Source organism: Macrosteles quadrilineatus, unplaced genomic scaffold (assembly GCF_028750875.1).
Source record: "Macrosteles quadrilineatus isolate MER2022 unplaced genomic scaffold, UCM_ALF_1.0 Scaffold_9__3_contigs__length_116548681, whole genome shotgun sequence".
NCBI lineage: Eukaryota > Metazoa > Arthropoda > Insecta > Hemiptera > Cicadellidae > Macrosteles > Macrosteles quadrilineatus.
In genome coordinates, this window is record NW_026542602.1 from 25601444 (window position 1) to 25629288 (window position 27845).

General features: G+C 31.9%; 1 protein-coding gene across 7 annotated transcripts in view; it reads left to right on the plus strand.

The window, feature by feature from the left end:
- LOC129002096 (RING finger protein nhl-1-like) overlaps positions 1 to 27845 on the plus strand; it is a 187218-nt gene that overhangs the window by 62745 nt on the left and 96628 nt on the right. For all 7 annotated transcript variants that reach the window (XM_054429631.1, XM_054429633.1, XM_054429638.1 and 4 more), the window contains exon 2: positions 25065 to 25157. The gene's annotated coding sequence lies outside the window, so the exon portion shown is untranslated. The remainder of the gene's footprint in view (positions 1 to 25064; positions 25158 to 27845) is intronic.

Below are 27845 nucleotides of genomic sequence, written 5' to 3' on the forward strand. Positions count from 1 at the left end.
ATCTACCTTAAAACTCTCTACATGATATGACATGAGCTTTCTCATCAGCTTTAAATGTTTAGGCCAATATGTTTATCTAAATAAGACTAAACATGCAATGCCACTTTTACTGAAAGATTAATCAATGATCTTGCTATCGTAATGGGTTATCACAACAAACAAAGAAGTCAAATGTACGTATTGTTTTAGTAAGTTAGATCACTGAAAAATTAACTTAAATTTGGCCAGCAAGAAACCCATAATATCGATTGTATTCCGAAATTCACTACAACTCATTTTTCACAGTCGGTTATAAGCCGTAATTGCAGCGTTTAAAAGTACTTCAACTAAAATAGCATTATAGTGAATACATTAAACGTGAAGTGTAACATTAGGGAGTTAGGATGTTGTAAGCCAGAACGGTCAACAACAGAACTTCTTGTTGTGAACAACAGAAAGGCAATAGAGGTATGATATATTTTTACTTAGCCTGCTTTCTGTCCTTTTCCACCAGCAAATTATAAACTAGAAAATTTCATTCCCACCTTGGTGAAAATGTTATTAAGGTATTTTGCGCTGTACTACTTCAATAAATCGTTAATAAATCAATTTTTAACATTGGTGGTAAACAACATTCAACTCAATCAGAACAAGTTTTCAAAACATTGTGTCGCTCACCGTAACAACAACCCGTATGCACAAGATTATGGATGAATTCACTTTGATAGGTTAACTTTTGAAGAATTTGTAAAATTTCATACGGGTGACAGTTAAACTCTTAATAAAAGTAAAAGAACATCTGTATATCCCCCTGGATAAAACAGTATAGTTAGCTCAATTATTTTAAAAGATCCAGTGGGAAAAGTGTGAAATAATGTTATTGGTAAATAATACCATTAAACAAGGTCACTGTGCCAGGTCAGTATTATATACCAAGTAAACTTCAAGGTCAGAACATTCCTCAGGGGTCACGTACTCCTGTTGTACAACTACGTGACTTACAAAGTACCTGAACGTGACTAGTTGTCAAACAAAAGTAGTTTGGCATAACTTTAATGGCTATTCGTACTTTTATGCAAATCAAAAGTTCATTGACCTCCAGATTAACATTACATACTATGTTGAAAATGTTTAAATACCTGCATTATAGTAGTTTAAATAATTTTGGTCTCTGTAGTGGAAAGTTGTTTTAGGTCTTACTAAAGCCAAATCATCTTATCAAAACCAAAATACCATTGGTATTGAAACAAACACAATTAAATTCCTTAGAAGATTTTACAAACAGGGCATACCTAATTCCGTCCAACACATAAAACTCTCTTAAATAAATTTTAATAAACTGAATGAACCAAACTGTTATTTAAAAAAATATATATTCTTTAAATAAGTTTTTATCACAATCAACCATAAGAAAAAAAGAAAAAAAACTGTTGAGATTGAATCATCAAACGTTACAGTTTTATTTGTTAAAGATTTGAAGTTTTGTAAATAGTTATTTGTGCAACTAGTGAGAAAAGTGAGCAATTGACTCACTCGAGAGAAATCCTTACTCACGAGCCGTAGGCGAGTGAGGAATGGTTTCTCGAGTGAGGCAATTGTACTTTGAACTCGAGTTGCACATTATACTTTTCCTGCAGTTACCATAAAACAAAAACATTTGTGAAGAAACATAACCTATTTTTACACAGAAGTGAACTTTTAATATAACATTTAATGTGAAGTGACAAATACAACAGTTCAACAGCTGACCAGCTGATTTACAGCCAGTGCTGCCAATGTATTTCGCGCGCATACGACGTTGCCTGCATGTTACGCGCTCACTATTTCGTGCCTTCACGTTGCAAATCTGGAGTGAGACAAAGTAATTAGAGTGAGACAATGTTAACATTGTCTCACTGGTGAGCGAATTGGCCACTTTGCTTTCTGAAATCAGTGAGAGAACATGTACATTGTTAGGTAACTGTAGGAAAAATATGATTAACGGTGCTTATTCAAATAGTGATAAATGTAAAGTTTAGGCTCCGTTTCGATAGTATAATAATTTGGAAATCAAATCATGGAAAATGAATCACAATCGCAAGCATTACTATGGGAAGTAATTTCATCGTTGTTAGAGTCCTATTGGACATTTGACTTTATTGTTAGTGTTAATCAGATTCCAGTCCCTCCATTATCTCACTAATCTACAATGTTTGGTTGTAATCCGTATAATTGAGTCATGTATTGATTCCACTGGATCGTTTTGGTATGCTTGTTCATACTCTATGAAAAATTTATTTTATAGTTAAGATGACTTTCAAGTGATTCGTCCGTATGAGAACTACTGTAATCGAGGTCCCAAGTCAAATCTCCCTAAAGACTGGCAGTGTGAAATAATGTCATGACTCAGCAAACCCCTTAAGCTCTAGGATAGGCCTACCCTGAGGCAATGTTTTAAAGACCCGCGACTAAACACCTACTTGCGTCCGCCCTAGGAGATGAAATGTGGCATGAAAAATAAAAGTGGTCGTTATAGTTATAACAGTTCTATGTGCGTCTGGATAATATGAACGATTATCATTGACGATAAATTTGTTTGTAGTCATAATTATTACGAAGTAGTGTTAGTTACGAAGTATTATATAGTTATCCTTGTAACAATTGTTTCAGCATTTTTTTTTCAATCACAAACTTTAGGAACACGTTCTTTTTACAGCCAATTTTTACCTGATTCATGGGAACTTTTAAGATCGTTCGGTTTTACACAATATTTTTCCTAGGTGAGAAAAACAGTAAAATAACTTATATTATTCCCGTTATCTGGGATTTTAATCAAAAAGGTGTTTACAGCTTTACTGCCGCGGGTGAACTAAATAAATGAAACATTGATTACTTTTGCGAGTAATCAGATTGCTAATGAAGTGGTTGTCACTAACTATTATTCATGGATAATCACAATTTTAACGTGTTAGTTTATATCCAAGGACATATGTTTTGATTTTGCTATTCTACTACAGCTTTAAAAGAGGCAAACGCGAACAGTTGACAACGTCAAAACACATAAACGTACGAAATATATATAAAGGTGAGAAAATGTCAAAATCATAAATAGACAGCTTGATAAATAAATACATTTATTTTGGTGTAACCAAGATAAATTATTATGGAGTTCTTAAGGGGGAAAAACTCCTTTAAATCACAATACCTGTAAAGCGATACTTTTATATGTTCTACTCTCAATTAGTTAAAAGCTCAGAAATTTAATGAAACCACAAAGTAATGAAACTGCATTAGACTAACATGAGCTTTCAAACGAGCTTTTTACTCTTTTTGTTTAAAATTGTATAAATAAAACTTTGTTTGTAGACAAAATATATTAAATAGTGCCCTAATTAAATAGATTTTAGCGTATGTAGAATTTGATTGAACGCTGTTAAAGTCACGTACATTTTTCCATACTTCATAGTACATATTCAATAGTGTTTATGTATACATATATATATACATAGTACATATACTTGCAATAGTGAGGATTGTAATGGAAAGGAAATATGCGGATACAGTAGGTAAAATATTTCAGGAACACTATTGGTTATGAAACATTACGCAAAGGGAAATTAACGTAATGCTTAGTTAGTGTGGCCCGTATCTTCAACTTAAAACAGAAATATAAACGTAACTCCAATGGCACTATTCGTTTAGCGGAAAATAATTTTGCTGAATTAACCGAAAAACTTTTGTTTATCTCGTTGATAGCCCAAATATTATAAGACAATGTTATCATTACAAGACATATGATTACATTTTTAAATTATACTTCAGGTGCAAAACTAATTATAGAAATGAAAAACTACAAGAGCCAAGTATCGTGTTTATTTTGGCTAATTGTATTTTAGAATGAGTGCTTATGTAACAATTAATTGCAATAATCGCTCTTGCTACTCGATTGTTTTTATTCAGAATAAAATATTTACCTGTAGAAGAAACATTGTACATGTGTTTGACCAGCTACACCTACAACTCCTGTGAAAAAGAACTGGCTTATTCGCAGGAAAATAAATCTTTTTATTATTTTAAATACCACAAAACGCTTTCAGGTATGATAGAGAATCCAAATTTGACCACCTAAATGCATTATTGTGATGAATTTGACATTGATGTTGTTTAACAAAGGTAATATAAAGTTCCGTTTTATGTAAGATAACTTGTAAGTACAGTAATTCGGTTAGTAAAATGTCATTTGAGTGATCAACTGACGTTTAACACTTTTATTTTATCGATACAGCAAACGTTTAAATATGAAGTTTATATTAATTAATTCAATCTATACTATTATAAAAAAGAGGTGGTTGCTGTATGTATGGGAAAAGTAAACGCGAAAAATACTGGTCGGATTGGGCTGAAATTTGGCATGATGATAGCTCACATTCCCGATTAACATATAGGCATATTCTTATTTCAAAAATCCTTTCGGGCTCCGCCCCAGTGGCTCTGGAGTTTCCCATCCCATGTTAACCTTATGAGAAATGAAATTATTGAATCTTAACAGCTGTTTCAATTAAACAAGTTGGTTCTGTTCTGTGATGTTCAATAGCATTAAAGTTACAAGGATTACCAACAGGGTGCAGCACTATTATTTCTTTTACATTTATGACAACAGCTAATTTGCAACCAAAAGGTGAGTGAGCGTAGCGAACGAACTTCAACCTGGAGGCGAGTGAGCGTAGCGAACGAGCTAACCTGAAGGCAAGTGAGCGTAGCGAACGAGCTAACCTGAAGGAAAGTGAGCGCAGCGAACGAGCTCCAACCTAAAGGTGAGTGAGCGTAGCGAACGAACTTCAACCAGGACGTGATTGAGCCATGCTAACGAGATCATCTTGAAAATTAAGAAGTTAAACGGGGCAAAGCCCGCGGGTTACAGCTAGTTAGTAATAACATTAACCAATCAAGTATGATAAATACTCATCTGATTGTTTTACGTTGTAATTGTTATGGTTTCCTTGAGATGGAACATTGCGCAAGGTGGTGACAGCAGAGAGAGACACTGAGTAAAGGCATATTACGGCAACGGATAAGCTTCTAGTGACATTTGTCTTCCTCGTTGGCTTTTAACAGTTCTTTTGACAGATGCTCAGGGAAGTTTTTGTTCCCTACCTAAGAATCAAACCTTTACTTTGGTTTTTCATTCGTGTTGGTTAAGATTATGAATTTTTGGTGTAATAGTCAACCGATTGAACTTTATAGGCCAAGTAAAACGCCCAAGTATTGTCTAATAAATATAAAAAAATTAAGTATTATTACCAATTAAAGTTAAAATCTAGATTCGGTAACTGATATAGAGAATAGGTTTGAAAATATTTCGATAAGTGGGTCTTAAAGTATAATTTAAAGTTGTGTTCATCAATAAATATCAACAGATATTTCGTATTAGATGACGATGGAAGTATATAAAAAGATGCTGTTTATATACCACTTGTTTAAACTTGAGCCCAATGTATTTTTCTCAACTGTGGTAACTAGGCCGGATGGTGAGAAAATATAAAAATGATCTACTAATTAAAAAAATTATTCGATACGTAAAAACATAGCTTTATATACAATGTAATTTAAGTAAAGATAAATTTTATTAGCTAATTCTTTATTTTTTTATTTTTGATATTTATTGACTGTTTATTACTATGTTGACTAAGTGTGACGTAGATATGAAAGAATGCCACTGTTTTTTTTATGAATAATACATGAAAATAAAGGGCAGCAAGATAACTGAATTTTTAACGTTTACTTTAAATTAATTTAATTGATTAAAACAAATAAAAAGTTTTAAGACTACCTGTTTTTATATAAGGGAACTAAAATGATTACTATGAAATTTAAATTTAATTCCATCCCTTGCTGTAAGTAAAGTCAAGTTTAAGATAGGGAATCATAAGTTTTCTTAGAACCAAATGTCCAAAGTTTTAACGACCTTCGCCTTAGCGAAAATTCATTAAACTTCCGAAATACTGACAAATAGTTTGGAACTATATTACTTATACTTTCAAACTTATTCACTAATGTAAGAAATTTGTAGTCTTTACCAAATATGTTAGGTCCAGAATCCACCAACAGAAAGTTCCAGTGTCTTACGTATCACACCCTTATTACTGAACTTACTATTTTATCATTTACCTAATCCCTTTTATTATTAAAATGAAGATATTTATAGATTTAGCGATTATTAGCTTGCATATTACAATATGCACGGTATTTCAACCTTTAAAATATAATATGAATATAACGGATTTTAATAAACGTTCTTAGGCTTAAAGCATTTTACTCTTTCAATTCGCATTTAAATTTGTTCAACATAAAATGAGTATTGAAAAAGCAAAACTAAAGGTAATCGAAAGATTTTCTGGACTTAATCTGTTACTGCATGCGATGTCAAAACAATTAATCACACCGAAGTGTTAACTTACATGAAAACGATAACAAAAAGATGGCCAAATATGTCCTACTCAATCTTCCTAACGCTTTTCAAGCAGTGGTTGGACAGAAAATTCAAATGTGTTTATTTTCATAATGAATGTCTAACTGAGAACGCAAACCTACAGCAAAGTCAATTTAGACCAAATGTGGTTTAACAGTAATTTGTTGTCGCACTAAATAGGATGTGATTGTGGGCTAACTGTGGCGATTGTTCAAACATTGCAATGAATGTTTATCTTTGCCTCTCATTCTTGTGATTGATTTCGTAAATAAAGTTTGGTTTAAATAATGAGGAAAATTAAATATGTATCCAATCAATACCAGTTACAAGGATTGTTTTTCTTCAAATTGTAGCATTTACAAAGTTGCCTTAACAAGAACTGATAAAAATATAAAAATAATGTATGACAATTATTATTATACATTATTATACATTATTATTATACCGCCCTATTTAGTCTGACAGACATTAAATTGAAATACATCTATTATTTTTATGATCGATCCTTTCTTTTATATATACTGTATTCTCTTTATATATATTTATTATATATTCTGTATATATTCATTATATATATATATATGTATTCTCTTAATTTACCATTAAATGACATATATATATATTTTGTTTGTGTACTAATACATATTTGATATGTGTATCTAATGTGTGCAATATGCGTAATTTGTAATGATATAACGGTTATACTGATTATATACGCATTGGTATTGCTACTTCAGTATACAGTATGCGTAACTCCTAAACTACTAAATAACTATAAAACACTTGACTGATTGTTTCAATATACGTCCTGAATTAGATTACAAATGGGCGAATTAGAGCCTGAGAAGTTAGTAGATTAACTGCACGGATATAGTACATGTATCAAATACAAGACGACTCACATTATGTCTTCAGCTACACTATTCTAATGGCACATTAGCTCCATATCACCACCTAGTTTTGAATGAAAGTAAACTTTTTATATGCCATTAGATGCTGATATATAGTTTTTCACTTCTAATACGTTCTTTTATCCCGCAAAAATAAAAGGAGAATTTACTGTTAAGTAATACTTCTGAACTGAATAACGCAATATGCCTCCCCTTAGGAAGTGAATATCCGAAGTGACAAAAATATATTTGTGAGAAACCTAACTCTATTTGATTTTAAAATGTTGTTATATTTATGAGGGTTCATATGAGCTTAAAAACATACGCCAAAGTCCGAAAGATTTCAGTATTTCAATGGGTGTACTTGCAGTCTTAATAACCTGAAGGAGATTTATCGATTCAGAAAAATTGTATGCTGTCTAAATATATTTTTAACACGTCAGAAACTAAGATGCAAACTTGTTTTAGACAAATACCTTATGCAAATTGATAGGGAATGAAAACCCCAAAATCCCATTTTACTATACAAGCGTCTAAAGCCTGACTGATCTCTTATTGCAAACGAAAAAAACCTGACCACTGGACAAATATAACCTTACTGTTTGGATGACTGCGGCCTTTCGTCTCCTACATCATAGTATAACCATAAAGAGACGTAATCCCAATAACCTCAAAATCTCATGTATGCTTTTAAAGAGGGATAATTCTAGGGGGAAGGATTTTATAGGAAACATGGGTTGGGAATCGAGATATTCTTCTAGGCCAGGGGTCCATCAGACCTAACTTAACTTTCGGGTTTATTAATTTATGGCTGAACAATTAACCGAACTGAACATTCATAGAAAACGTTTATTAATTTATACAGTAAATTTATATTGTGATTTGATGAGTCTAGCCAAACGATGGGGATTGGCTATAGGCATAACCAGCCTAACTGAGTTATAACCAAGCATAATTTAACAACTTACAATATGTGAATGTAAAGTGTACAGCCATACAAAAAAGTAAGGCCCTACCTATGAACTAAACCTTCCATGATAAGTATTTTCAAAAGACTACAACAAATTAAAATATAACAGCAAAAAATCAACAAAATAGTTTTGCTATTGCCATTATTATCCAAATGACTATCTAATCATGTTTCTTGATTTTTTTTACATAGACAGTCAATAAATTGTGCTTGTAACTGTTCATAGCACAGCAGTGTGTTTACCACACTACTAACAGCAGAGACCAAAGTCCTTTCGATCCGTTTTTCATTTCCTACCAGACACATCATTGATACAATTAATGTAATTTACCACAAGAAATTCAGAACTTCTTTTTAAAACATTCCAAAAACAAAATAGTAAAGAAAGCTAAGCTAGGTCTAATCAAACAGCTAAGTGAACTGAAGCGAGACTCGGGACAGGATTGGAGCGGACGAGCTAAGCAAAACAGACGACAGATCACATACGTCATCAAGAAAAACTAGTTCTTCTTTATCAGAGGCTAGTTTTTTCGTTTGCAATAAGTTATCAGTCTGGCTGTAGACGCTTGTCATTATAACTTGCTTTTAAAGAAATATACATTTAGAATCCTACATTGCGAACATATTTCACATCTTCTCTAGATTAATTTTAATTTTACATTATAAAGTGGTTGTTACATTTCAACTATACCAATAACATTGAAAAGTGATGTAGTAAGAATTTTAATTTCCTAAGAAAGGAAATTCTTGGCAAAGTTTAAAGATATTTTATCATCAACCGACGTCTCAAAAGTTAAGTTAAATAGTTTAAAAGTCGATTTCCCTTTTATTGAAACCCAAACTAACTTAACACATTCTAAGACTATCGACTTTTTAAAATTGCCAATGTCTTCCTTTTTAGCTATTGCAAAAATATATTTTTGACATCGAGGTTAAAATTGAAAAATTGATTTAGGTAGAGCACTGATTAACGAACAGTATTGTATGACTTTTAGTCATACAATACAAGTGTGATAAACATAAACATAACATTATATAACATATGTTTATGTTAGTCATAACATTTCCGAACTTGACCAGATTTAAATAAACATGTTCTTAAAACGTTTCTCTCATAATTCGAATTAAATTAAAACATGTGTGTTCAGTGAAAATATTCAATGACACGAATCTTAAAAGTAACAAAGTGTTCCAAAACTTCGATGTGTTTTTTTTTTTTTTTTTTTTTTTTTTTTAAGTTGGATTAAATATAATATGGTGGGTGAAACATTTAAAGCTACTGGATTAAGTAAAAGTTAGAAATATTCAAAGGGATGAGTCGTAAATAAATGTGTCATAAAATTAAATAAATTATGTCGGTAAACGTAAATGATCAGACAAAATATACCCATTTCTTCAAACAAGTTCTTGACGTATATTCACTTATACAATTAAAAAGCACAACTTAGTAAAATGAAACTTGACTTTAATATTGTAAAAACTAACTGACTACAAAAAGTAAACAATCTTGTTTTTTATAACATATGGTAATAAATGTTGTGAATTTAATACAGACCAAAAGGACGAACACTTCAGTTCTAATTACACATTATAATATTTCTTGAGATCCCTAATCAATATGAGTAATTAATTTCAGTTAATATACATATTGGAAGCATATCGTATTATTAAATTTCTTTTTCAGAAAAGCATAACAGTAAAAATATATAATTAAGCCTGACGATTGAAGTAATATAAGATCACCTACTATTCACATTTTAAAATAAAATGACACATTACGTTTTAGTTTTAGGACCATCAATATATTCGAAAGATAAAGTGTAATAATGGTGTTTAAAGCCTATTCATTATTTATTTTAATTGCTTGAGTATGCACAAACTTCAGTTGTACAGCTTTAACTAATGTCATTTATTCTCGATGAAACATTTTCTAAAATACAGAAATTTATACGTTGCAGAGGATTTTTTATCTGTTCGGTATTATATTCTCATGTCACAACGACCCGTCATCTGTATAATCGGTTTAGACGAGAATATGTGGACGATTTAACCAATGATAACATTGCTTTACATTTAAGCTTAAATTCAAACTGTCAGTTAAATTATGAAAAATACAATAATTCGTACGAATTTTGGTTTTCATTTTCACTTAAAAATGCTTTCCCTCTTAAGATTTCGTGCGTTGAACAAAACCAAAATACATTTTTCCTTTAACTCTTTTTACAGAGAGAATCGTGTGTTTCATTGGTATAATTTTTCAACCTATCGTACTACTGAAATGCGCAATATACCTTTCAATTTAACATAATGTGTTAGCAATATCCATATCCACAACAAATCTTTCCCTTAATAAAAAGTTTACAAATTGCAAAGAAACCTACCCAAATTTCAATGTAAGTTCTATTATCAGCAAATTTGGTTACTTTGGTTAGGATATGAAAGTTCAATTTTAAGAGTTAACAAATTTAAATAACTTAATTATATATTTATTTATTTGTTATTTTATATTTTTATGTATTTTTGTATGTACATAAAGTATGTAAAGTAGGGCAAAACGGGATACCATTATTTTTTTATTTTATAAAAAAACGGGATTAATGAAAAATCTGAAAATGGTAGATGAAAGTGTAGTATATTTGTTATATTTCATCATATAGACACTGTTTTGAAATTTACGATACGTTATACATGTATATATATACATTTCCTAAACCCTTACACATCCAAACGTATAACGTAGGAATTTCTACGTTATATTATGTTTATCATCAAATCTAAAAAAAATATTTTAAACAAATTAGCGGTTATCGTTTAAAAACCAAACGAAGTTGATTTTCCTTGATCTTCTTCATCTACAGATGAGGAGGATTTTTCCCGTGCAATGGACCTTTGTATTTGTTGAACAGGGATGGTTTGGTAAGATTTTCTTGGTTCTTTCCTTTTTTTATCCATTTGTTTTTCAAATTTTATTTTTTTATATCAAACAGCCCCTTTATATTAGCCTTTTCTTTCATTTAAACTATTCTGGCAATTTCTTTTTCATTCCTTTCTCTTTCTTCTAGCTCCAACTCTAAAAATGCCTATCCCGTTTTGTCCAACTCAAAACCATCCCGTTTTGTCCAACCCTGACACATTGGAATCAAATATGGCTGCTGCCAGAACTAAGCAGCAAAACTATATGGTGATCACATAAAGATATTCGGAAATGAACAGAAAACAAAACATAATGCTACCTAAATTGTATTCCTTCACACACAGACACTATATCAAGAAGATTGTCAATCAAAAACCAACGATTTGGGCCGACAACTCAGTAAAAAAATTTTGAAACATCATAACTCAAGCAAACTGAATTCTGGCCTTCCGTGTTCAACTGAGAATGCCAAGATGGCGGTCAAGAGCTAAAACCTATGCTTTCCCGCTATATTGTAGCACTAGTATCGCTAAAACGTAGAGTATCTCGTTTTGCCCAACCGTCCCGTTTTGTCCAACTCTCCCCTACTTTTATTTAACTTTTCTTCCACTTTATCTTCCAATTTGTCTTCCACTTTTCTTCCACTTGTCTTCCACTTTGTCTTTCACTTTGTCTTCCACTCTGTGTTCCACTTTTCTTCCACTTTGTCTTCCACTCTGTCTTCAACTTTTCTTTCACTTTTCTTCCACTTCACCTTCTTCTTTTCTTCCACTATGTCTTCTTCTTTTTTCTTCCATTTATCTTCTGATTTTCTTCCACTTTGTCTTCCAATCTGTCTTCAACTTTTCTTTCACCTTTCTTCCACTTCGTCTACTACTTTTCTTCCACTTTGTCTTCCACTTTTCTTCCACTTTGTCTTCCACTCTGTCTTCCACTTTTCTTCCACTTTGTCTTCCACTTTGTCTTCCACTTTGTCTTCCACTTTTCTTCCACTTATGTCTTCCACTTTTCTTCCACTTCGTCTTCTACTTTCTTCCACTCTTCTACCACTTTGTCTTCCATTCTGTCTTCCACTTTTCTTCCACTTTGTCTTCCATTCTGTCTTTTACTTTGTCTTCCATTCTGTTTCCAACTTTTCTTTCTCTTTTCTTCCACTTTGTCTTCCTTTTTTCTTCCACTTCATCTTCTGCTGTTCTTCCACTTTGTCTTCCACTCTGTCTTTCACTTTTCTTCCACTTTGTCTTCCATTCTGTCTTCCACTTTTCTTCCACTTCGTCTTCTACTTTGTCTTCCAATTTTCTTCTACTCAGTCTTCCACTTTGTCTTTCACTTTCTTCTACTTTGTCTTCTACTTTTCTTCCACTTCGTCTTCCACTTTTCTTCCACTTTTCTTCCACTTCGTCTTGTACTCCATCTTATTCCATTATCTTCCACTTTTATTTTCTTCCACTTTGTCTTCCACTTTTCTTCCATTTCGTCTTCTACTTTTACTCCATTTTGTGTTCTACTTTTCTTTCACTTTGTCTTCTACTTGTCTTTCATTATGTCTTCTACTTTTATTTAATTTTCCTTTCACTTTATCTTCCACTTCGTTTTCTACTTTTCTTCCACGTTGTCTTCCACTTTGTCTTCCAGTTTTACTTCCACTTTGCTTTCAATTTTCTTCAAATTTTCTTCCACTTTGTCTTCCACTTTTCTTCTACTTTTCTTCCACATCGTCTTCTATTTTGCCTTCTACTCTGTGTTCCACTTTCGTTCAACTTCGTCTTCTACTTTGTCTTCCATCTGTCTTCCACTCTTGTTCAACTTCGTCTTCTAATTTGTCTTCAACTTTTTATTTCAATTTTCTTCCACTTGTCTCCCGATTTTCTTCCACTTTTCTTCCACTTTGTCTTACACTTCGCCTTCTGCAATACTTTTCTTCCACTTTGTCTTCCACTTTTCTTCCACTCTGTCTTCCACTTTTCTTTCACTTAGTCTTCCACTCTGTCTTCCACTTTTCTTCCACTTTGTGTTTCACTTTGTCTTCCACTCTGTCTTCCACTTTTATTCCAGTTAGTTTTCTACTTTTCTTCCACGTTGTTTTCTACTTTTCTTTCATTTTGTCTTCAACTTTTAACTTTTCTTTAACTTTGTCTTCCCCTTTTCTTTCACTTTGTCTACCTCTTTTATTTCACTTCATCGTCTACTTTTCTTCCACTTCGTCTCCTACTTTTCCTCCACTTCTCTTCCACTTTGTCTTCAACTCTGTCTTTCACTTTTCTTCCACTTTTTCTTCAACTCTGTCTTTCACTTTTCTTCTACTTTTCTTCCACTTCGCTTTCTACTTTTCTTCCATTTTGACTTCTACTTTTCTTCCACTTTTCTTCAACTTTGTGTTCAACTCTGACTTCCACTTTAATTCCACTTTGTGTTTCACTTTGTCTTCTACTCTGTCTTCCACTTTCAAGAAGAAAAGTGTACTTTTCTTCCACTTCGTCTTCTTTTTTTCTTCCACTTTGTCTTCTACTTTTCTTCCGATTTACTTCCACTTTGTCATCCACTTTTCTTTTACTTCGTCTTCTACTTTTCTTCCATTTTCTTCCACTTTGTCTTCCTCTTTTCTTCCACTTTGTCTTCCTCTTTTCTTCCACTTTGTCTTCCACTTTTCTTCCATTTTGTCTTCTACTTTGCTTCCACATTGTCTTCAACTTCTCTTTCCATCGCGTTTCATAATTTTTTCTTTAACCAAACTTTTTATCAATGATTAATTGTGATCTGCTTTATGCAAATTTATTTTTATTAGGTACAAATATATAAATACTCTTATATGTGATAATACATAGGTTTAAATTGAAAAGTATTATAGTTGTTAGCTTTTTTTTATAATGTTTCTAAATTATAAACTGTTTATATAGTTTGAGATAAAACATATAAAACTAGAAACTTTGTAAAAAGCGTAAAATTACGACTTATACCAAAGTTGCCAGGGAATACGCTGGGAAGTTGTTGAAAAGGGTTTTGCTGAGGATTTTCTGCAAGAATAAAGCATTCCAAGCTTATTGAAATTCCTTTCGATTCCGCGTTAACCAAACGCACTCCACAATCCAAGTCCATCTCACTGGAATTTAACATTTATGAAAAACACCTCTTTTCCGTGTCTGATGAGTGCTCCTAAGTAAGAAATAATAACATTGTATCGAACTCTAACTTTATCTAATGGTGAAAACTTAAAACCAACTTTATAACGTATTGGGGGGGGGGGGGGGTAAACAAACTAGAACACTAAAAAAACATAGCTTAAAACTGAATCTGAGAGACTTAGTCGAGCCGAGTGACGCAACGCCATGATTAATTGCTGCTTATGTTATGAAGTCTCGGCTCATCTAAGACAAGGAAATCATTAAAAATCACAACATCAAACACTCTATCCTTCTATCAGAGTGTTATGTTAATATTTTCTTCTCTCAAAAGTTACTAATCAAGGCATGTTGTGTAAGTAGAAAGAGTTCAGTTCTGTAGCATTTAAAGAATATTATATGTCAAGCCAAATTCAAATCAAATTGAAATATTTGGTTAAAAAATATTTTGTAGTAGTGAACCCCTTGGTTACGTATTTAGGGATAATATCTTTACATAGTCACTCCATATATTAATAATAATCTAGTTGTATAAACAACAGTCACACTATTTTTTTAATTGTTCCATTTTTTATTTGTGGAAATAGTTGTGTTTGTTGCAATACAAGAATGTTTTAAAATATTACCTCATATTTTGTAATATAAAAATGTTTGCATCATTGAACATTTTACATTTGATGAACATTATTTTTCCAATCTGCAAACTCTTTTTTTACGAAATCACAAAATCACAATTTTTGGCGGGATTGTAATTTTGATTTAAATTCATTAAGATAAGTAAGATAACATAAAGCATTACAATACAAATGTAAAAGTCAATTATTGACACTATTTTGTAAACTTTAACCATGTTATTTATTTTATCGAGGTGACAACATTCGAAGAAAAGTCGTATAAAAGTATTTTACCGTTACTATTTTTTTTACTCACTCATCATTGATAAGGCTTAGATTGTGTTCAAAGGCAAAGATATATTTATTGTACAGTAGAGATAAGATTTATTTTACGCTTCGACCGTAACGAAACCACATGTACAAGCTCATTTGATCACTTAACACTATTCCTTTAGTTGTTTCGTTATTATATTATTTTGTGTGATAATTTTAAAAACCTCCCATATTCTTGGCTTATTACGAGTATACCATAGTGTACATTACACGTTTTATACTCAACAAAATGTAATGAAATATTTCGATGCTCATACTCAACAAAATCCTTAACTGATACTTCCATTATGTAAGGACTATTGAAACGGTGAGGTAATTTAACAATTTAAAACACTATTTCCACACTGAATGCTACGTCGAATTCAGTATCAATAGAAGCAATCAATCCAAGCTTCGCTTCAAAATGCGATTCAAGTGAACAGCAATCTTCGTCCCTTTTGTACACTAGATTGTTCAGTGTTTTATTCACAATTGGCACAAAAGGGAATTACAGCTGTATATGGTGATTTTACACCCAACAATAGCTGAAGGATGAATGGGAGCTCGACGTTATTTCCAAATACAAGATTAAATCTATTTACGATGTCAAGTAAAATCCTTACTTTTGTGTATATCTTTTTCTATGTTAATGCAGTTTTTAATATTGCTTTTATAACATATTAAGCATTATAATATTTAGTTTTTGTGAACTTCCAATACAGGGAAGGAGCTATTACAGTATTTGGTGTGGTAATACGCATGTGAGTGTGTTTTCCAGTGAAACCAATATATTTGGGTTTGATTTGATCAAGTTTGGCCACAGAAAACATACACTGTTTGGCATAAACGTCTAAGGCCATATTTAAATTCATGAAATTCGCGGACCATCAATACCGTCTTTTGGGAATGGGTAGTTTTGCAATTAATGTTTAAACAGTTTTTCTTTTATTTTACCCTTAAAACATTAAAATGACAAATTTTCCTCATAACATTCGTTGGATATCAACAACAAAGAAATTATTTGTATCCATAAGGAAAGCTGTAAAATGAATGTTTAAGAAGAAAGTAAAATAAAATGTAAATTCAAATGGTCATATTCTTTTAAAGAAAAAGTGGGCTGTTGCAAATCACTTGTTCATGGATGTACATAGTTTAATCAAGTTCCCCTATTTAGGGAAATAATTATAGCCAGAATGTAATTATAAGAATAAATATTCACTTAGTCAGCAGGTTTGCTGTGACAAGCATATTTCCTTCTATCCTCATATTTCCTTAGAAATGGGCTTTTAAACAAACTTGAAACTTTTTGAACATCACCATTGTTTTTAAACCGATTTTACGAAAAACCAATCATTTGAACTAAAACTTAAATTCAATTTAAGGGAGTTTCATAATGTTAGCATAAATATGCTTGTTATTTCGAAATAAAGAGTTACACCTTCACCATCAAACGCAATGATTAATATTGCAAATCTTCACTACAGTCTACTCCGCAGGTTTAAAATGATTAACTCATTACACTGATGAACGAAACACGAGAACATATGTTTGGGGTTGTGCCAAACAAATTGCAACCGTACGTAACGCTTGCCTAATGATCATTTATCATTGTAGTTAATAGTACTATTTGTCGTAACGTAGAAAATTAGCGTTACTGCTTACCGGACTATTGAAATATATTCTACTACTAGCTGTAACTCGCGGGCTTTGCCCCGTTTAACTTCTTAATTTTCAAGATTATCTCGTTCGCATGGCTCAATCATGTCCTGGTTGAAGTTTGTTCGCTACGCTCACTCACCTTTAGGTTGGAACCAACTCCTCACTTTAATTGGAGGACCAAATGTATTATATGTTTTCTTCTAAACTAAATTGTTAGATAAAAAAATCAATAATTTTAAAAAAAATCTTGATAGTAAAAGAAATAGTATTATTTTATAGCTTATATTCATGTATGGTTTATACCTAATTTAGTGATTTTTTTTTCATTAGCATTTAAGATGGGGACGCCATCTATGTGCAAATTTTAACTCAAATAATGCGAAGGATGAGTATAGAATGGAGTGTTATGCCTTGCGTAGCTTTGTTACTAACTAAGACCAGTTATTTCATTACTCAGGTTATTTAAAACCCAATGATCAAGGACAGCCGGATCCAGTTTTGAAAAATCAAAAAGCTACTTACTTTCTCAGGCTTGCGACCTTTTGATAACTAGCCAAGTACTGTATCTATGTTCTAGTCAAAACGAATGTCTGAAAAATCATTTTCTAAATTCGATAGTAGTTGTTCCAAATCCGTTTCAGTTCAAAATACAAACTATTAATAACTTAACACTATATATTCTATTAAAATATCGATTAGATTTAGTAGAAGTATTTAGTATTTACAATTTTCAATCAAGGTTTACAAGAACGCTTTGCTTTTTTCGTATGATTTGCTTGTTTACTACAAACAAACATAGCCTTATCTATCATACCACTGTCATGTACAATTATGCGGCTGCAGGTTTAACGATATGTGCAATGTACATTGCGACACATGATATGTCACACACGTCACCGCCAGGACGACATTAAGGCGAGTCATTAATATTTGGTATGTTAAACAACACGAAATACTCGGTGGTATTTCTGACAAACACATTAGGTGTATATTTGATTTAAATTCGAATATTTATTCAAACTATTTGTAAACTCCTTATTTATACAAAAAATCTATTGCAGAGTCAGAACTCCTATGTGACTCATGTTTTTTTTTTCTTTTTTTTAAGAAGGTTATAAGGATCACCTCTGGCGATCGGTTCCTGATTCTAGTACTTGTAAGATTTACTTTGTAGCAACTTAACAGTTTACATTCATTTTAATAACGATTTTATACAGGGTGATCAACTCAAGGAGGCCACCATTGGGATATCGGAAATGGTAAGAATTAGAGAAAACTTTAAATGGGGGACATTCCTTTATTTTTTGTGGCAGTTAAAAATATCATTTTATTTTTTCAAAATTCAGCCGCTATTTTCCAAAATGGCGGCCAACTTTGAAATCTTTTATGGAACACCCTATATTTTACCGATGTTTTCGGATAGAACAGGCAATTTAACAACTTTTTTATTTCTGACATTTTTTCGATAAACACACTCGTTTAGGAGTTACAGTCTATGGAAAAATGACTTCCGGTGTACATTTTACATCATGTAGCTCCTAAACAAGCGGTTTTATAGCGAAAATGCGAAAAGTAAATAAGTCAAATAAGTCTTAAAATTGCATCCACATTCCAAAAAGACCATAAAATTCGTTAAAACTATCAATTCTATTAATTCAAAAATGGCGACCATTTTCCAAAATGGCGGCAAACTTGAAAAGTGGAAAACTGTGTATTTTATGGTCTTTATGGAATGTGGATGCAATATTAAGACTTCTTTGACTTGTTTACTCTTTGCTATACACAGTTTTCCACTTTACTGTATACAAAACTGCAGATACACATAGTGATACATAGATGTTTTAATGGAACAGGTGTTAAATGCATATTGAACAAACTCTATAGGGAAAATGATTACCTAGCTTAAAGGTAAAGTTTATTGTGCCAATGTCTGAGCACGTTTGTGATGTTGCTAATAGTTTACCTTTGGAGAATTATAGATAGAGAGATTGTATGGTTTAAATGCAAGCCTAGACTCAGACACGGATGTCAAACAACAATCTATCTGAAAGCACGTTCTGCTAAAGTTTCACCCTTTCTCCCATATATCACAGAAGCTTCCTTTGCATTTTATAAACACATTTACTTTGAGGAAAAGTATATCGTGCATTAAGTTTATAATTAAAATTAAGAATAACGTTAGGCTTGGCAAAAAAAATGCGAGTAAGTGTCCTTTTTATTTTATCAACACGTGTTGTAGATTTGACATTAGGTAGATGTTTGAAGAGAATTGGAGTGAGTTAATTTGCAATTAATTGACATTGACATGAATTAATTGACGGAAATATATCTTACAGGGGGGAAAATATGTTCTTTAAATAATTGCTTATGCATTAAGTAAATTTTAACCATTGGCATTTGGGTAAGTTTCTTTTGGGCAAATTTTCCACTTTTCCTTCCAAAATATGTTTTGGATATAAAAGCTGCTAACAAATTACATTAAGTTAAAACGTAAATTGCACATTTATGCGTGGTATTAGGTTGAAGAATTATAAATTAACATATTAGTATAATTTTTCATTAAAATGATAAATACGTGTTTCTAAAAAAAAACATATGAGATTAACATTATGTTGAAGTTAAATATTACTCATTTACGTCTATTAAGTTTCATTTTAATGTACACTAATAAAAAACTTATTTTGTGCGTGTGCTTGTTACTTTGAAATGATTAAAAAGAATGAAAAATGAGTATCACACGAACATAAGAATACAGTGTCGGATTTATTAACCGTTTAAATCTTATTACGCCTCGGAAAACCAGAGCGGAATTCTCATCAGATAGTTTTTGTTCTGTACAGTACCACCTATTTTTGAATTCCAAAAAATGACTTTATGGCATCCATAAACCACGAAGCCAGCCTTCGGCAACCTTTGAACGAATCACGAGATGAACGTGAGTGGTTGCCCTCTCTGTGACCTGACGTGGCGGGTGTCATCCGCTGCGATTCTTAGTTAGATTTTTACTTTATTTTTGACTGCATGATTTCTAGATTCATCCAAATGGACCAAATGGAGCACAAAGGGACTGGTTCCTAGTAGTACTGGGAAGATGCCTTGTTGTGCAAGACCTAAACAAGTCTCTTAAACCCATAGAGATACATCCGTAAAACTCCAGGAAAGCAGGCTAACTTTATAGTTTTATATTACGACTATTATGGTTGATTTAATCCTAGATACTGCTTAGGGGGATTGTCCTACAATACGTTACATTGAGCAACGGGATTTGAGTTACTTCGATAACTATGTCCAATTCTAACGAAAATGAGCTGTTTGTAATTCGAACTGTTTCATTTTCTTCCAATAAATCGAAACTCGTGATAAATAAAATGTATTGGCTTAGCCCACAGATTTCCAGTCATCATCAGTGTCTACTACGAATCACACTCAAAATTTAGAAAGATGGCATTAAAATAAGGTTCAGTTTTTCATACGTAAGAAATTTTCCTGTTTGGTTAATATGATTATTGCAAATGTTTTATATTTTAGTAACTGTACCAGATTAATAACAATCCCTTATAGATTTATCATCCATACGATAGGCTGAAAGTGGACATCGAGCATAATTTAACGGTATCACTGGAGTGCAGGAATGTATACGTTTGTTACATAATATTTTACACAATTTAAAATAATTACGTTACAAAGTATTCACTGCTTTTCTTCAATTGTCACTAGATAAATCCACAATGATTAGTTTTTTCTTTAATGAGACAGAAATGTGCTTGACATCACATTCAAAACTTAGAAATATGGCATTAAAATGTAAGGTTCAGTTTTTCATACGTAAGAAATTTACTTGTATTAAATACACGTAAACAGTATTTAATACAAGTATAAAATACAATAATACTGCTTGGAAAATGTAATGGTCCATTCGATTTCGTAACTAAATATATGGTTGCGTAATTAACTTTTCAGTTTATAAACCAAACTCAATAAATCTAGGACCAAACAAAACACACATATGCTTCATATTGGGAGTTTACCAAACATCAATCAAGCTTATTGGTCATATATTATCTGACAGTCAAATACACACATACTCACATATCTCTCTGGTAAAATAAACGATTTACGAATGAATGCTACATTTTAATACTGCTTAGTCGAAAATGCCTTCTTTACCACTTGTAATTATACAATATTCTTTAAAGAATCAATATAACTTTCTTTATTCCTGATTGTTAAAATTTGTTTTTGTTGAGTTTAGTTTTAACATTTTCCCTCAGTTGCTTATGTTTAGTTTAGATGAATAATTATTATTTAATTTTAATTCTTTATGCTGAAGACTATTAGTATTTATTAGTAATCAAAACGCATTACATACAGGGTGACCGTTAAGTCTTAGGACGACTTTATAACTTTTAAACGACAAATGATATCACAACCACATTTGGTATACCGTTACTGGAAATTGTAAGCTACTTTTCTGTGTACATGGTAATCGGATATCACCTTTGGGGGACGGCCCGTCTAAGGTCAGAAGAAAATCTTTAATGACAGCCTATGTTGATTTGTACATCATTTTAAAGGTCTACTTCAACTAAAAACAGTGCCGCAAACCGCACTTCAAAAGGTTGATCCTGCGCAAAATAACAGATGTTCAAAGATTTTCAAAATTAGCCAATTTCTTTAAATTAAAACACTTTTTAAAATCTTTAAACAACTGTCATTTTTTAACGGATGGTCCTTTTGAAGTACGGTTTGCGTCATTGTATTTTACTAATAAATACCTTTAATTTGATGTGCATATCAACCTATGCTTCAATTCAAGATTTACTTCCGACTCCTTGTGGGCCGTCACCCTGAAGAGGTATTTGGATCACTGTATGTGAAGTTATGGGGATCATTTTAAAGGGAATTTTAAGCAAAGAAGAATGCCGCAAACCGCACTTCAAAAGAACCATTCGTTAAAAAATGACAGTTGTTTAAAGATTTAAAAAAAAGTGTTTTAATTTAAAGAAATTGGCTAATTTTGAAAATCTTTGAACATCTGCCATTTTGCGCAGGATCAACCTTTTGAAGTGCGGTTTGCGGCATTGTTTTTAGTTAAAGTAGACCTTTAAAATGATGTACAAATCAACATAGGCTGTCATTAAAGATTTTCTTCTGACCCCCGACGGGCCGTCCCCCAAAGGTGATATCCGACCACCATGTACACAGAAAAGTAGCTTACAATTTCCAGTAACGGTATACCAAATGTGGTTGTGATATCGTTTGTCGTTCAAAAGTTATAAAGTCGTCCTAAGACTTAACGGTCACCCTGTATACATACAATTCCTATTAGAACGATAACACGTTTAAAGTGTAATCAGTTTCAACGTAAGTAAGTAAGTAAGCTATGGGCACACAAAAAACGTACAACTTCAGTACACCTCCTACAGCAAAACTGCAGACAAAATTGATTTCCTCTCAAATATTTCGTTAAACGTGTCAGATCTATTCTTTATTTAAATAACATTAGGCTTAACGAGTTCTTAGGTTATCCGCTACATAAGAGTTAGATTTTTCCATAGCAAAAGCTTATAATGATATAAATCAAGTGTACTAACATATAAACATTAAAATTACAAAAGTCTACTCATTCTCCATATGAATAACATTTCGATTTTCAATTCCCAGATTCTCGGCATTTCCTTCGTAACCATTAAGCTTTTACCAAAAATGCTTTACTTTACTAAATTAAGACACAGGATATTCGCTGAAACTGCGATCTAATTCTTGCTACCACTTTATTCCATAGGAAATATCGTGGTAATTTTGTAGTAGCTTAATCTTATAGCTACTCTTTTATAAGATTAAGAAATTATATACTAGGTAGGTATCAATTTATTAGCGTTCTACTTTTTTGTTGTATATAAGATTAAGTTGGTCCTATATTAGCCATTTTATTTGAGATGTTTTATATTCCTTGAATAAATCAACTATTAAATGGTTTGACATTGACCTTGTGACCTCGTAATAAGAATCACAATGGTAACAAATTTATTATAAAACATTACCTCCATACGATACTTTGTTTCATATAACTACTGACCAAATAACTTTAGAAGTTCTATGGTTATAAATTTAGGAAATACCACCACGTTCCTCGCCAATTGAAATAAATTCTCGCCGTAAATTTAGAGTCCCATTGTCCAGTCAGATGGCAGAGCCGCATAACTCACAGGCAGATGGTTTCCTTTACCATCAAACAAGTATAAGGGTTTCCATGAGCTTTCAACAGAATTTATCTGCGTTTTACGTCCCTCTTAGTACTATCTATTCCTACAGATTTCATAAGGCTAGCATTTCTCTGATAAAAGACATTGTTGAAAGTATTATATCACTTATCCCTCTTTAAGGGGGGAATATTTTTTCCTCTTCTTGTGTTATCGAGCTTGGGTCCAAGTTAAGTTTGATAAACTGCCTTGATATTCGTAAATCAAAATAATTAATTTAATACCTATTGGATTTTATTTAGTTTCCCGAATCTCTGATGATATATTCTACATAAATAATACATATGGTTAAGGTGTAAACAACTATAGACCAATATAATATAATACTGTGGCAAATCATAGTTTATTTGAGACACAACGAAGATCAATAGAACGATGAAACATACAAAAACGTATTGGTTTCATATACCATTTACAGTCTTTAAGTTTTACTGACCGAATTCGTAACCTTTTAAACAGAGGTAGTTTCTTGACTGAGTATTCCAGTGAACACAGCTCATCTTCAAATCTCAAGGCTGTACGTTCAATCCCGAGTGGGATCAATTCTATACCACGTTGACATAGAGAAAGGGGATTCTTTTATTAGGCCCTTAATTAATAATACAATCTAACAAAAATTCAATGTTAGAAAGTAAAGGTAGCATGGACAATTAATTGCCTTACGAAGAGGGATAAATGTCATTGGCGTAAAAACACACACATAAAATTAAGACGAAAGCATAAGCCTAACCATTTTACAACCGCACTACTTAATAATCAAATACCCATCACAGTTTAAGCTTGACCTTAATTACTTAAAAAATAACATAGTGTGATATTATGGAATATTGCAGATACCATTACTAGAGCTAGGGATTAAACAACATATGTAAGCTCTAGTGAAGCTACCTGAATTTTATCAATAGCAAAAAGAAAAGTGAATCCAACTACCCGAGAGACAAAGGGTTATTAGAAAACACCGCACGGAAACCAGTTTCCACGGTATTAAATCCCAATCAGCGGAATAATAACGGAATGACAAATGTGAGCATTTCAGCCGTAAGAGAACGTGCTTGCGTTACAAACATCAACTCTTTTATTTCTTTCTACCTTAAATTTAATTTGCCTTCTTTCGGAAACGGTAGAGTTCAATTTATAATGTTCCACGTTTTTATATTTTATCTGACGAGTTTTATATGGTATAAGAGTTAGTGAATTTAGAATGAAAAATGTGAATTGCTATAGTTATACATCACTGTTTAAAAAATATTACATTTTCAAGGTATATTTCCTGCTAAGTAGGCAACTCATTAAAGAAGTAGACAAATAAAAAGCAAAAAATATAAATAAGAGAGAATGTTTTTTTTTGATTTCCTATTACCATTCAATAATATAAAAAATAGGACATTTAACATTTTATAGTTGTCAAACCTTGTATACTCCTTTATCTTTCGGAAATCTATAAGGGCTCACAGTAGTTAAAAGACATGCTTATGTTTATACTTATTTAAAAATCGAGTAGAAAATTGGTAATGTACCTGACAATTCCATGGACAATCTAGATAACAATGTATAACCCACACGTTTTTCTAAAAAAAAACATTTACTGTGTTACTAACCATCTCAATAATGAATAATTTAGTGTAAATTATAATAATAATATGGAATGCAGAGTGGTTGGAGAGATAACATACAGTTCATGAGTTTTAATCAGGTGGGGACAAAGATTCTTGAATTCCCTTAATGTAAAACCTGAAATCGCCTCGAATCCTAGGACCATTGTCTAATCAATATAATTCATTGCCTTAAAAAGGAAAGTTAAACGTGTTTTTATTATTGTTTTAAGCCAATGACTATTTAATTACTTTTACAAAAGTAAGTAGAAAAATAAGTAGTCCTTATTTTTTCCTTTTTCAGGAGAGGTGACACGGCGTAGTTCTTAAGGTCGTCCTAAGAAGGGCCTCGGATGACATTAACTCACTCTAAGTGGGAATTACATACAAACCAAAGGTAAGTTGAATACTGCATTAAATGCTATGGTTCGTAAATTAACAATGGCAATTAAAGGCAATGTTGCCGTACTTTTTTATTCTATAAGAGGGATATTATACTTAGCCTTCGATTGTATAATTATCTGCTGCTTTTTTGATCCTCTGTAGATTAAGTGGGTTTTAAGAGATTATTTATCGAAAGAAAATTACTTGATCTCTATGGAAAGCAAAACTTATGTAACCTAAACGTATACTAGTTTGTCAAAAATTGTACACACATTTTTATAAGTAAAACTATAGCTGATCTATACTGCTATTTTCTATACAATAAATTGTATATTTTAGCCATTGCTGTAATTAAAACCTATATTTAATTCTAATCTTTAAATTACGTATTTTTTTACCTGATATGCAACATATTGTAATTCATACGTTGTATAAGAATAAATATGGTAAATTGTCAAGTACTTCAACATTATGTTAAACATCAAATGCACACAGTTATTATCCTGGAAAAAGAAAAGAATCGAGCATTGTGTAGAGTTAAAAGCAAGGAGTGTACTAATTAATGCACACTTCACCTCTCTAACCTTCCCTTAATTACAATGGGACATAAAGGGAACATTTGCGTTTGTACCTCCGTCGTTTCTCTGATGTACCCTTCTAACTTCAGTAGATTCGATTGTATCTCTGTGTCTTCATACAGGCATTAGTAGAGAGCCTACGGATGATTTCATTGTGAGATTTTTACGTATTTTCAATGTTCAAAGATAGTGTTACAGTGATAAAATATCTAAACTAGAGGTTTGAGCTGTTTCATGCGACATAGTATTCATATTTTACTACTACAAGAACCAAATATTGTAAAGTTGCGTCTGCGACAAAGATCATCACCCTCGTTACATACTGGTGTTTGAAATCCTTTGCATTGTTAAGCACTGCCAAAAGGTTTTATAATGTTTAGAAATTTAAGTCAACTTCAAAATCTTCAGCTCAATATTTTATTTGGTTTTCAAAAACATTAATTAGATATTCGGTTAATTCTTATAGGTGAATGGAAAGTAAAGCCCAAAAGATTGGTTAAAACTTAATTTAATCAGTTTGGTTACGATGGAGTGTCACACAACACTCATCTCATACAGCAATAACAATTAAATTATTATAATAATAAATTAAAATATTATTAAGCCACTATTAAGTTCTGTCGAGGACTTCTTATATTTCCTATCATAATTAATTTGTAATGCTCAATTAGTGTGGACAATAACAGCAATTGTTAACCTAATTGAAGGCTGATTGTTGACCATAAATTGTGTAGCACAGTCCCCATAACGTTCGGTAAATGGTTAGCTCCGGGTCGGGGGAGGGTGGGTAATTTTTGAATAAATTGGTAGTTTTTTTCTAAAATATTTTGAAAACTAATTCTCTAATATTACGACATTATGATTCCTTGATAAAAAAAGAGAACATAGTTTCAAAATGCAGATAAAACAGTGGAAGCATATAGATTTACTTTGTAAAATTAAGGTAATGATAAATTGTAATAAAAGGTAAGATAACATTCCTAGATTTAAAAAAAAGTTATTGGAATCCTTAGTATGAATTCGACGAAACATATAATGAGGCGCTAAGATAACTTATTATTAAGAAAGTATTTGCAAATTCCGCTAAATTCCGGACCTTTATCTGAAGAGTAATAAAGTTTGTTAGAGAATTTCAAGACGTTCAGTCTTGGAACACTTTACTGTAAATCGCCCTTTGTTCCTTTCACTAATGGTATCTTTTATCGCTGCCGTTGGATTTGTTTATGATCCTGCCTCATTGTTTCATCCTCAGGAGCAAATTACTTCCCGGCTTTTCAGTCACCAATCGATTATTAACTAGGATTTTAAACTGGGAATTATTAACCAGGGATGTTTACTTAGTTATTTAAAATGCTGTATGGAGTTTCACTATTCAATTATCCGAGCTTCGCTATTCCTCCCTACAGATTATCGAGTACCAATAGATCGCGAATCATGTGAGGTATGAGTAATATTATTCCAGTATGTCAAAGATTTTTTTCAAACAAGCCATTTTTCAGCTCTTTTGAAAGACAACGTTCTTTTTGCAGCTCGTTTGTATTGGGAATATATATCTTACCATGGAGTAAACATAAGTTATTCATAAGTTATCTTACTACTCTTTACTACTTTTATCCCCGCCTTAACAGAAACCTTTTTGGTTGGCAGTTTTTTAAATCTTGCATTTCCCGTTCACATTTATGTCTTGCAAATGGATCGAATGCGTCATGCAAAGAGTAACCTTGTACTTTGTATTGATAAAACTTTCTGGTGGATAAAAGGACACGAACCCACTTCATCACTGCCATTGATTGGTAGTCTATTGAATCACTGATTTTACACTGACACACCTCAAACACTCTCCGAGTTGTCGGTATGAACACAATTCTTATATCTAACTAATGCACTAATTTGTAAATGCTTGGATATATATATATTTTGCCAACTGACATTATATAACCAAGGCTGCATGTTTAAGAACATTGCAGCTGAAACCTTATAATTTAATTGGCCTAATTTGTAAAATTTATAAAATTGATTAATTGGTCTGAACTTTACATCCAAAGTAATACTTATTTTTAAGAATTGGAAACTATTATAAATAGTCAATATAATTTTTTTTTATTACAATTTAAATTACAAAC